We start from the raw sequence: 10000 nt of genomic DNA, 5'->3' as shown, positions 1-10000 counted from the left end.
CGTGAACACCTGACGCCGTCTCCGCCCACAGGCTGACGGACACACAGGACGCAAACATTCCTCCCAAAGCGCTTCCTTCTCTAATTACAGTCACAGAGAGGAGATGCAGTCTGTCAGGAGAAATGATGTCCCTCAGCAGCTGAAACCTGTCAGAGAACTACGAGGGAACAAACCAAAAACGAATTGTTCTGTAATGGTAACCGAGGGAAACGCTTCAGCTGATGGTGAGGTGGATGTGAGGTCCACCGCCCAGCCGGGACGGGGCTCCGGGACGGGGCTCCGGGACGGGGCCGGGGCCGGGACGCCCGGCGGGCTTTAAAACGCTGCTCAGTGAAGATGGAAGCACCTCGGAGCTGCTGCAGCCTTCCTGTGTCGACACGTGTCGACAGAACCATCCGGTTCCACCCAGAACGTGACGGAACAGCACTGTGGTTGATTCTACATGGCTCTCATCCCAGTCTCAGTGCAGCTTTAGCCACGCCTCCAAAAGCCGTCAGGTTTGAACATTAAAACATTCAAACCTGTTGTCACTTACCTGGATCTTCTGAAGGCAGGAAGGAGCTGCTGCCTGAACTAAGCTCTGACTCAACAAACCCAATCTTTATTAAATTAAATACCTTAAAATTCAATGATATTGTTGAACTAAGATCCAATCTTGTAATGTTCAAGGCACATAACAACCAACTTCCGTGCTGCATTCAGGAAATATTCTCACCCAGAGTGAGCCGGTATGACCTTAGGGGAACCAATATGTTTAAAATTATAAAGGTTAGGACCAACTTTCGTAGTAGGTGCATTTCATCTAAAGGAGTTTACCTGTGGAACAGTCTCTGTGATGAGCTAAAATCATGTACATCTGTCTGTCAATTCAAAAAGATGTTTAAACTCAAGGTAATTAATAAATACAAATCCTTATTATAGAAATACGTGTATGTATGTATGCATGTGTATATATATGTATATGAGTGTATGTGTATGCTTATGTATGTGTGTGTGTATATGTGTATGTATATATGTATGTATGTGTATATGTATATATATTATGAATCTTGCATTTGATCTGTAGCACTTTGTCCATATTAGGAGTGTTCACTGATCACAGTGTCACCTTTTGTTTATGGTATATTGATAATTTATTGATTCGATTTTCTTTCCTTTTGATCTTTGCTTTGGTGAAATAACATGAAAGATGTAAGAAAGGGTAGGCGTTATATAAGCTACGGCTTCTGCCTACACCTTTTCCGTTCTAATTAGCTGTATATTTTTTCTGTATTGTCTGCATGTAATGGAGGATGAACCGAAATAAAAATGATCTATCTATCTATCTATCTATCTGTCCTTCCTCTGCCTGCAGCCTCTCTCTCTGCTCTGGATCTGACCTCACAACCTTCCCCTGACAGTCCTGTCTCGCTGCTGCGCTTCACAGAAACAACAAACCCAGAGTTCAGACGCAGAGCCGGGGAGCTGCAGCCGGAGGTTCAGGTTCAGCGACGCCCTGCAGGTTCCAACCAGCCGAGGAAAACAAGAAAACACTTGTCAGCCGCCGCAAACGCAAACCTGCTGGGCTGTGAGCGTGGGCGAGGGGAGCGCACACACACACACACACACACACACACACACACACACACACACACACACTCAGCTTGTGTTGTTTGAAATGATTTAAGTGTTGTGCTGCGACTCGTCTGGAGCCTCAGCTCCCCTGCAGCCTGAGAGCCCGCCTCTCTGCCAGCAAACTCAAAAAAAAAAAAAAAATAGATTTGCAGATTGAATGATTAAAGATGAATATGTGTTATGTTTTCACAGTGAAGGTCAGAGTGTGAAGCTGCAACCAGACCTGCACAAGGCCCGCCGCAGTGAGGACCATTTAGACTCAACTGAAAAAAAAGTGCATTACAGCTGTCCCTCGCTATAACGCGGTTCACCTTTCACGGCCTCGCAGTTTCGCGGATTTTTTTTTGGTGCAATTTTGCATGTTTTTTTTTTTTTTTTTTTACTGGACTTATTTTTCTATGAAGGTTTGAACTTTGAGAGTTTAAACAAGAGAGAAAAGTGAGAAAATGTTAATGCCTGTCTGAGAAAAGTGTCTAAAGTGTGTAGTGAGGGGTTTTACAGCCTTAAAACATCTAGAATCATTGGAAAAAATAAAGCTGACTACTTCACTGTATTTGATGGTTGAGTCCACATGGTTCTCACTGTGGGTCTCACTGATCCAGAACCGAGCGGGTTCCTGGTTTGGGTTTCAGTCTAAATGGTCCACATTTATGTAATTTCAACTATAAAAAAATGTTTTAAAAAATCATTATAATAATTTTAAAAACGAGTCCACAGGTATCCACAGCTACTGCAGATTCGTCCTCCGAGACCGAGCCTGCAGGACGAGCAGGGACACCACTTCCTCTTCCTCTTCCTCTTCCTCTTCCTCTTCCTCTTCCTCTTCCTCTTCCTCTTCCTCTTCCTCCTCACCAGCAGCAGCAGACGGTCAGGTTCATGTCTGGACGGTTCACACTGAGAGATTCCTCCCATGTCTTCAGATGACGGGACGTCCCGCGCACGGAGAGAGTTCCCACTTCAAAACTGTTTTCTATCTTTTTTCATTAAAATATGAACTGTGCTCTGCCAAGACACCTAACCTGTTCACCCCCCCAACACACACACACACACACACATACACACACACACACACACCGGACGCTTTGAAGCGGCGGCGGTCAGCTGTGGGCGGAGCTTGGAGCAGAAGGTCAGAGAAGGTCGTCTGCCTGCAGCCAAACTAAACCTTTCACTGTCATTCTTTAATGTTTTTGCTTCATTTTTTACTGAGTTTCTTGTATTTTTTATTTTTTTTTTATTTTTTTTTTTTTCCTTTTTAATAATTTTTTGCTAATTTGCTGATCAGCCTTTTCCCCGTGTTTTTGACAGGAATGAGGAGAATCTGCTCTGACACTTTGAGCAGATTCACAAATAAAAGCCCACCCATGACTCCTGGGTTTCTCTGCAGAAAATTCACTTGATTTCTTTCAAAAAAACGTGGAGAAAGATGTGATCATATATTTCTGTCCACTGGGCTCCTGCAGGGAAGTGAATCAGGATGCTCATTCACAGCTCGGCGGTGATGTAACGGGCGCTGACATCACGGCGGCGGCTCGAACACGGCGGCCTGCTGGGTAATCTGCCTCGTTAAGAGCCGCTTCATCTGCAGCCTCGGGATTTGGAGCAATTAGCGGTTTGAGGCGTCCAGGCTCAGATTACAGGAGACTTACTGAGACAGAACAGAACATACCGACATCGGCAGGGCCGCCGCAGGACGCCAGGAGGGCGAGGCGCTCAAACCTCAGCCGGGTCACTTCATCACTTCCAAAAAAACAAACAAAAAAACAAAAGGACACACGGGAACAGAAGGGACGAGCAAATTAGCAAGAAATTAGTAGAAAGTCACAGAAATGGCCCCTTTCTGACCTATTTGATTTTTAAAAAGTACTCTCATACTGTCATACTTGATTAAAAAAGTGCAATGAATTGGCATAAAAAGTACCACCGTCTGGCTTCAAACTGCTGTCATCTCTTCCAAAAACATAGGAAACGACAAAAGTCACAAGAAATGACTAGAAAATGACTTAATTATTTTTAATTATTTTAAATTTATTTTATTTTTAATTATTATAAATATATTTTTAAATTAAATTCCAAACAGGGCCAAAACTCCACAAATATGGACACTGGGAAAAAACAAACGCCTCATCACTGCAGGCACTGTGAAAGACTTTCTGTCCATCGGCAGGAGTGAACAGTCAGCAGGACTGAACAGTCGGCAGGAGTGAGCAGTTGGCAGGAGTGAACAGTCAGGAGTGAGCAGTTGGCAGGAGTGAGCAGTCAGGAGTGAACAGTCAGCAGGAGTGAACAGTCAGGAGTGAGCAGTCAGGAGTGAACAGTCAGGAGTGAGCAGTCAGGAGTGAACAGTCAGGAGTGAACAGTCAGCAGGAGTGAGCAGTCAGCAGGAGTGAACAGTCAGGAGTCAGCAGTCAGGAGTGAGCAGTCAGGAGTGAGCAGTCAGGAGTGAACAGTCAGCAGGAGTGAACAGTCAGCAGGAGTGAGCAGTCAGGAGGAGTGAGCAGTCAGGAGTGAGCAGTCAGGAGTGAACAGTCAGGAGTGAACAGTCGGCAGGAGTGAGCAGTCAGCAGGAGTGAACAGTCGGCAGGAGTGAACAGTCAGCAGGAGTGAACAGTCAGCAGGAGTGAGCAGTCAGGAGTGAACAGTCAGCAGGAGTGAGCAGTCAGCAGGAGTGAGCAGTCAGGAGTGAACAGTCAGCAGGAGTGAACAGTCGGCAGGAGTGAACAGTCAGCAGGAGTGAGTAGTCAGGAGTGAACAGTCAGGAGTGAACAGTCAGCAGGAGTGAACAGTCAGCAGGAGTGAACAGTCGGCAGGAGTGAACAGTCGGCAGGAGTGAACAGTCAGCAGGAGTGAACAGTCAGCAGGAGTGAGCAGTCAGGAGTGAACAGTCAGCAGGAGTGAACAGTCGGCAGGAGTGAACAGTCAGCAGGAGTGAGCAGGCAGGAGTGAACAGTCGGCAGGAGTGAACAGTCAGGAGTGAACAGTCAGCAGGAGTGAGCAGTCAGCAGGAGTGAGCAGTCGGCAGGAATGAGCAGTCAGCAGGAGTGAACAGTCAGCAGGAGTGAGCAGTCAGGAGTGAGCAGGCAGGAGTGAACAGTCGGCAGGAGTGAACAGTCGGCAGGAGTGAACAGTCAGCAGGAGTGAACAGTCGGCAGGAAGCTTACAGAGACGCTCTGTACCAACCAGACAAAACCAAACCAAATCAACTGCAAGGGGAAACTCTGCAGCCGGGACGTCCCGCCCAGCTGAGCCTCAGAAAGTACCACGTCTGATTGAAGTACTCTCACTTCACTGGACAGATACTGTCATTTTTGCTGGAAAAAGTACTCTTGATAAGTATAAAAAGTACCACTGTGTGTTAAAAACTACTGTCATCTGATGTGCAAAACTCTGCTCTGGTGTAAAAAGTACTGCAGTAACAACATTTACAGGAAGTGTCAGGTTTGTGGTTTGTTGAAAAGGTCTGTGATGTGGAGTCAGAAGTGTCTTGCTGAGCTCTCTGAGCTCAGTCTGAGCTCAGAGAGCGTTTGTTTGTGTGGTGGCGGCGTCTCAGGGGGGCGGGGCGCCGCCAAATAATGCCCGTCTGTTCAGAGACACAACAGAGCTGTTCAGGGCCGACTGAGGGGACAAAAGGACCTGGGGGGCTGGGGGGCTGGGGGGCTGTGTGTGTGTGTGTGTGTGTGTGTGTGTGTGTGTGTGTGTGTGTGTGTGTGTGTGTGTGTGTGTCACAAACTCGTTTTACAATCTTAAATATTTGTGAAATGCAGCTTCAGGTGTTAAAGGTTAACCTGGTGGACCCTGCAGCAACCACTCACACACACACACACACACACACACACACACACACACACACAGGACACATGCACTGTGTGTGTGTGTTATATATCTGAAATGATGTATATTTAATTAATGAAACTAGAGCTGCACCATATGAACAAGATTTTACTCTGCGATATTTATGCTCAGTGAGTGTGTCTGTGTGTGTGTGTGTGTGTGTGTGTGTGTGTGTGTGTGTGTGTGTGTGTGTGTGTGTGCTGTATATTTGAAATGATTCACACACACTGCTCTCACTGAACACACACAGCTTCTTGCCAGGTCAAACCAGCTGTTCTCCAAAAGACCGCCGGCCAACATTCAAACTCCAGAAAACACACAGAACAACAACTCAACAACATGACACACCTGCAGCCCCGCCCCCACAACACCTTCACACCCACACACCTTCCAGAGCGTTTTCACGGACAGGAAGCGTCCGCTTAAGGTTCGTTTATATGCAGCGTTAAATCTGGACGGAGCCTTCAGGAAGCTTCTGGATACCAACGACGTGGAGCAGCAGCCCCAGAAACCACATCCATCAACACGACTCCAGGTTCAGCTGTTTTAATGACTTGAGTTTGCATGAGTCACCAAGACAGCGAGTCACTGAATCATTTGAGCCACTGAATCACTGAGTTACTGAGTTACTGAGTTACTGAGTTACTAATTTACCGAGTTACCGAGTTACCAAGTTACTGAGTTACTAAGTTACCAAGTTACCGAGTTACTAAGTTACTGAGTTGCTGAGTTACCGAGTTACTGAGTTACTTAGTTACCGAGTTACTAAGTTACTGAGTTACTGAATTACTGAGTTACTAAGTTACCGAGTTACTGAGTTACTAAGTTACCGACTTACTGAGTTACTAAGTTACCGAGTTACTGAGTTACTAAGTTACTGAGTTACCTAGTTACCAAGTTACTAAGTTACCGAGTTACTAGTTACTGAGTTACTAAGTTACTGAGTTACCGAGTTACTGAGTTACAAAGTCATTGAGTTACTGAGTTACTGAGTTACCGAGTTACCAAGTTACTGAGTTACCAAGTTACTGAGTTACCGAGTTACTAAGTTACTGAGTTGCTGAGTTACCGAGTTACTGAGTTACATTGTTACCGAGTTACTAAGTTACTGAGTTACTGAATCACTGAGTTACTAACTTACCGAGTTACCGAGTTACTGAGTTAACGAGTTACCGAGTTACCGAGTTACCGAGTTACTGAGTTACTAAGTTACTGAGCCACTGAATCACTGAGTTACTGAGTTACTAAGTTACTAAGTTACTAAGTTACCGAGTTACCAAGTTACTGAGTTACTGAGTTACTGAGTCAGTCACCAAGAGGCCCCACTTGCGCACTGGCTACTTCCTGTTTAGGTCCTCCCACTGACTTGAATGGGATAAAATGACTGAACTGTGTGGCTGTTCCAGACTTGAGGACTTGGACGGTTTGTGACCTGGAACTTGTGGGACAGCGAGTGACTCGTGCTGAGTTGTTTGTTGTTTGTTTTCCCTCTCAGGGCTGGGTAACACTGTAACCAGCGTGACAGCTGATTGGCTCCCACAGATCCTGTCTGAATCAGATGGGCAGGTGACGGGCAGGTGGGCGGGGCAGGTGGGCGAGTCAGAGAGCGGTCAGCGACTCGCTCACATCACAGGTCCACCCAGCAGGTCAGCTCCACAGCATCTGTTACCGTGGTAACCGCCCTGCAGTTTATGTTCTGCTTTTACTCTGAGGTTAACACACTCAACCTGCTCCCTGGTCATGTGACGTCGGTGTGTGTGTGTGTGTGTGTGTGTGTGTGTGTGAGACACACCTGAGCAGATCTGCTGTCCGCCCCGTTGAGTTTCAACAGGCAGTTTTAATCCTGCTCCCTGCCCGGGATTACAGCCTCATAATGAGATTAGACCCTGACAGGGGCTCTCTCTCTCACACACACACACACACACACACACACACACACACACACACACACACACACACACACACAAAGCCTGGCAGAGAGGAGACGTTTCATGTGTTTTATTTCTGAGCCCTAATCTGATATTTGTGATTGTGAATCTGATTGATCAGCTCGTTTCTCCTTCCTGTTTGCTTTCCAGTCGTCATGGTGATCTCTCTCTGTGTGTGTGTGTGTGTGTGTGTGTGTGTGTGTGTGTGTGTGTGTGTGTGTGTGTGTGTGCAGAGCACTTTCTTATCATGAACACACATCAACACACAGCCCTGAGAGGAAACTGTCTTGTGATTGGTCGATGTGAAGGCAGAAACCCAGCAGGTGAGGTTTCCTCTGCAGGACCATCCCACACAGCAGCTTCATTCACAGCTTCATTCTCTCCAAATAATCTGCGAGTGGGATTAGATAATCCCACCGGGTTCAACACTAATCAGCTTGCTGCCAGAGTTTTCTTTGTGCCTTTGATGAGCAAACTCACCTTCACATGGAAAAAGGTGATAAAAGCAAATTAGTAAGAAATGATGTGAGAATGTGCATCAAATTTATTTAGGAAAAAAGTTACAAAATAATTACCCAAAAAAATATGAAAAAAAGCGGAAAAAGTGAAATATCATCCAAAATGTGCTTGAAAAAAAAATTGAAATATCACTTGAAAATTAGCAAATAAATACTGGAATTTAAAAAATGATAAGAAAACAAGTGATGATTATTACACATGTACATTAAAAATTAAATAACCAAAAATTACCAAGAAAAAAAAGCAAACGGGAAATTAGTGGGATTATCCCATCCCACTGCTGGATTATTTTTTTACCTTGTTGGAAGAAAAAAAAAAAAAACAACAAGATTTGAACAGTGAAGACGAGCTGAATGACTTTTTTTTTTAAAGTTAATCTGTTAATCCTCCCAGCAGGGAGAGCAGCGAGGCATTCGAGGCACGCAGGAATCCTCAGACTCCTAACACACATCAGCCTGGAATGTTTCCTCCCACGTTTTCAGGGTGTGTGTGTGTGTGTGTGTGTGTGTGTGTGTGTGTGTGATCTGCTGATAACAGATGACTTGGTCTTGACAGGAAGTGTTTGTCAGCTGGGCACTTCCTGTTTCACAAACTGGTTTTACAGTCAAATCCTTCCTGCTGGTTTACAGAGTGTTACTGGTTCTGCTCTGGAAACAAGCTGATTAGTGTTGAACCTGGTGGGATTATCTAATCCAACTGGCAGATTATTGGAAGAAAATGAAGATGTGAAAATTAAATAATCCTCAACATAACACTGAATTAAAGGACATGTTGACTCTGTGGTGGTTTGACTGTTTTTTGTTTGTTTGTTTTTTTGTTGTTGTTGGTTTGTTTGGTTTCACATCGACCAATCACAGGCCAGCCAGCACCACCTTAGTTCTCCCTCTGGGTTCCTGAAGGTGTCAGATGTGTGTGTGTGTGGTTTCAATCTGCTGCCGTGGTCGTGGAGTGAGGACGTTTGTTCGCTCTGAGCGGGAAGACGAGACCAAACAAATCCAGAAAGTGGATCAGTGGCTGAAGCTGGAAACAAGGAGGAAGAAGAGAAGAAGAAGCAGAAACACAAACAAGAGAATCTGCTCAGCATCAGGTTGTTGGTTCACACTGATGGAGCTGGACTGACCCTCTGACCACAGGAGGCTCAACTGGTCAGGACCAACTGGACTGACCCTCTGACCACAGGAGGCTCAACAGGACCAACTGGACTGACCCTCTGACCACAGGAGGCTCAACTGGTCAGGACCAACTGGACTGACCCTCTGACCACAGGAGGCTCAACTGGTCAGGACCAACTGGACTGACCCTCTGACCACAGGAGGCTCAGCTGGTCAGGACCAACTGGACTGACCCTCTGACCACAGGAGGCTCAACTGGTCAGGACCAACTGGACTGACCCTCTGACCACAGGAGGCTCAACTGGACCAACTGGACTGACCCTCTGACCACAGGAGGCTCAACTGGACCAACTGGACTGACCCTCTGACCACAGGAGGCTCAACTGGACCAACTGGACTGACCCTCTGACCACAGGAGGCTCAACTGGTCAGGACCAACTGGACTGACCCTCTGACCACAGGAGGCTCAACTGGTCAGGACCAACTGGACTGACCCTCTGACCACAGGAGGCTCAACTGGACCAGCTGGACTGGGACATGGTTCAGAGGGGAACGTTAGTGAGAACAGTTGGAGACCTGTTGTTGTAGAACCCTGTAGAACCCTCAGGTCCTCTGGCCTTGTTGTTGTTGTTGTTGTTTTTGTGTTGGACGTCTCCGTCCTGACTCATCTGGTCTGTGTCCCTCTCGACCTTCCGTCCAGGTGACGGCCGGGACGTCCACATCTTATGTAACGCCATTAAAGTCGCCTGGTTTCCACGGCGATTAGGAGGGCGCTGCTCCCTGGTCATGTGACCTGAGATTAGCTTGTGAAGCTAAAGAGGGACGCTCGTAAACACACGGTAATCCTCCACACCACCGCACTCGTGCTGCCTTCACTGACATCCACAAACCGAAACTGCCACAAACTGTCTCGGCTCCATGATCTGCAACCCTGGACATTAGTTTGGGTTTAGTTTGCTGAGACAAGGGGACAGGCCTGTCGCCCATCCCGGCACCACA

The 10000-nt window shown here is 46.6% G+C and overlaps 1 protein-coding gene across 3 annotated transcripts in view; it reads right to left on the bottom strand.

Moving 5' to 3' along the window:
• The window catches only part of LOC115355815 (pleckstrin homology domain-containing family G member 3-like), a 42479-nt gene that overhangs the window by 25128 nt on the left and 7351 nt on the right, over nt 1–10000 (bottom strand). The window lies entirely within an intron of this gene.

This window comes from Myripristis murdjan, chromosome 24 (assembly GCF_902150065.1).
Source record: "Myripristis murdjan chromosome 24, fMyrMur1.1, whole genome shotgun sequence".
In the NCBI taxonomy this organism is placed as follows: domain Eukaryota; kingdom Metazoa; phylum Chordata; class Actinopteri; order Holocentriformes; family Holocentridae; genus Myripristis; species Myripristis murdjan.
This window is presented reverse-complemented; position numbering and strand designations above follow the sequence as displayed.